Source organism: Pteropus vampyrus, unplaced genomic scaffold, assembly GCF_000151845.1.
Source record: "Pteropus vampyrus isolate Shadow unplaced genomic scaffold, Pvam_2.0 Scaffold279, whole genome shotgun sequence".
Classification (NCBI taxonomy): Eukaryota; Metazoa; Chordata; class Mammalia; order Chiroptera; family Pteropodidae; genus Pteropus; species Pteropus vampyrus.
Genome location: NW_011889060.1, coordinates 223,237 through 225,967, shown reverse-complemented (window position 1 = coordinate 225,967; position 2,731 = coordinate 223,237). Strand labels below are relative to the sequence as shown.

The 2,731-nt window shown below is 65.3% G+C and overlaps 1 protein-coding gene across 5 annotated transcripts in view; it reads left to right on the top strand.

Annotated features, from left to right (window-relative positions):
- Positions 1–2,731, top strand: part of GNG4 (G protein subunit gamma 4) — a 35,854-nt gene that overhangs the window by 14,386 nt on the left and 18,737 nt on the right. For 2 of the 5 annotated variants that reach the window (XM_023520837.1, XM_011375897.2), the window contains exon 1: positions 40–151. The exons of the other annotated variants lie outside the window; for them this stretch is intronic. The gene's annotated coding sequence lies outside the window, so the exon portion shown is untranslated. Of the gene's footprint in view, positions 1–39; positions 152–2,731 lie in introns of those variants that run through there. 5 annotated transcript variants of the gene reach the window in all.

Genomic DNA, 2,731 nt, shown 5'->3' with positions numbered 1-2,731 from the left:
GCTTCTGCTTCATGTGTCAGCTCATTCCTGTTGTGATTTCAGGTGAGCCTCAGAGCAGGAGCCCCGAACCAGCCACTTGTCTGACGACTGCCAGCTGCTGCTGCCGCCAGCCTGTCCCCTGCCCAGGCCCGGTCCAGTGCCGCCTCAGCAGGTAAGCAAGCGACAGGCCCCGTCCAAGAGCGGTTCCCGCAGAGCCCAGGTCTTAGCCGCAGCGACATGTGGGCCCACGTGGGGCTGGGCCAGGTCCTCAGACCGGCATTTTCTCCCCTTAGCAGTTGTCACAGGGCTGACCGCGGTGTCCCGAGTCAGGTCAGGTCAGCGGCCTGGGGCTGGCCCGCTTCGCACACCCGGCCCCCACTCTTTACTGAGTTCCACACCACGGGGCGCCCCCTGTCGGAACCTGCCGTGGACCGGTCTGTGTGCGCGTGTCCCTGCGTGCGTCTGACCCCGAGCTGTCGTCTCCTGAGCAGCCGAGGGCCGAGCGAGCCACCCAGTGGTCGCAGGGGCGTGAGCTGCTCCGTCTCCATCCGACCCCGTTCCTTTGTCGTCTTGGGTTGCGGTGGGGTGCACACGCGCACACGGACGCGGAGAGGGACGTCCACCTGTCCACGGACGAACGCGGTGTCCGGACGGTCCCCAAGGGCGGAGGGGTCGTTCGGGCGGCGGGCCAGGCGGGGAGGGCAGGCTTCAGGAAGCTTCCGTGGGCTCGTGTCTTCCAAAGGCTCGCTCGTCTTTACTTCTGGTGGCAAAACCACTCCCTCCTCCGGGGCCAGGCACCTCCCTGCACACAGGGCACGGCCTGCGCCCAGAATGACCCCGGCAGTGACCCCATGGCATCTCTGCGTTTCGTTTCTCAGGGGCTGCCTTCCTGAGCGAGAGTGGAAATGGGGGGGTCCTGTTTTGCTGGCGGTGGTCGCCCTAAGGTGGGGAAGAACACATACATACACTTGAAAGTGCTGAGGGGAAGGCATCAGGGACACGGGTGTCATGGGGATCGCGGGCCGAGTGGTGGGCAGAGCCGCGGGGGGCACGGGTCACCCACGTGAAGGACGAGCCTCGGGGAAGGAGGCGCCTCCCCCTGCAGTGACCGGTGGCCGACACACACGGCCCACACTGTGAGGCGTGTGTGCTCGCAGTGTCGAGGGTCACCCCACTCGGGGCTCCAGGTCAGTCTCCCCGTGAGTGTCCTGACTGCCCCAGGTCAGTCCCCAGAGGTCAGGATGAGTCCACCGAGTCTGGCATCTAAAGATGGGGGCTCGGGGGCAGCTGTGGTGGCCAGTGCGGGCCCCGGGGCAGAGGAGCAGCGGCCGCAGGAGCAGAAGCGAGGACACGGTGGACGCGGGAGCTGGGGGAGCAGGAGTTCAGGGGGTTCCCCCTGAGTGGGCTTCTCTCTGTCCAGCGGAAGCGAGGTCGTGCACTCCGGAGGAGAGGGTGACACCGTGAGGAGGTGACAACCTGAGGACTGAGCCGGGAGGGCGGGAGGGTGGCGGGACGGGGAGATGGCCCGGCCTCTCTGAGGACCCGCGAGGCTGGACCGCGGCGCTCATGGCTCCAGCTCCAGCATTTGGGGTTCCCCAGCACGCTCAGCGGCCTTCGGCGTGAGTGGACAGAGGTCAGAGTTGGATGATACAATGTCGGGATTTAGGGACAAAGGAAGGAAGGCGGGTCTCGGGAGAACGTGACGGCCGTGCTGGGACCCGTCACGCTGGCGGCCCGTGCGAGCGACGGGCTGGGAGGGGCTGAGGACACTGCCCTGAGCGAAGCGATGCTTCGGGGCTGAATGAGGAAGGGTCCCAGGACGGGACAGCGGGCGACGCCCTCCTGGCCGTGGACTGAAGTGGCCTGATGTGGAGGGGACAAGGGATGGGAGACCTACCAGGACGGGACCCCCACACCAAGAGGGGAACGCAGCTCCACGGGGGCCTCTTCGCGTGTGGAGCGCCCGGGCCCCCTAGTGCTCAGCAGGGTGGGGGTGCGAACGCCCCTGGGGAGAGCAGGAGACAGCTCTGCAGGGTCAGGGGTTCCGAGCGCGGCCAACCCCACAGGTCCAGGGGTCTGGCGAGGCTCTGGCCAGGCTGCCTTCTCTGTGCTCACATGCGTATGCGTATGCACACGCACACGCACACGCACACGCACACGCACACACTCCACACGCCCTCACTCGGCGCAGAGCCCCCTCCTCTGCCCTCCCTGGTGTCTCTCCTGGACTCAGTGCCTTCTCAGCCATCCCTGTGCCCCACTCCCAGCTCCTGAAGCCCAGAGCCAGTGAGGAGGGAAGAGAAGGGTGGCTTCTGGGGGGTGGGAGTGGGGGCCGGGGACTCAGGGCAGTGGTTTTAGGACCCTTTTCACGTGCGTCAGGCTGGGGACGGTTGGGAACGAGATTGTCTCCTTTTCGCGTGAACACAGACACACATAGCACACACCTCCCCTGAGGGACAGCCACACACGTGCAGACTGGCTCAGGGTGCGCCACACAGGCACGTGGGCACACACAGGGACACACACCTGGACACGCATGCACATCTCTGCAGTGGGGGGGTCGCTGGCTGCTCCCCCAGGTTTCAAAACCCCCAGCCTCCCGACTTTCCTTCTCTACTTGAGTAAAAGTCTCCGGCCAAGGCAGGAACACGCACCTGTTCAACTCTGACTTAGATGGCTGGTCTGCGTCTTAAAACGAGAAACTTATTTTTCAAAAATCGCCTGTGGACAAATGAAGCTGCCATCACACCTC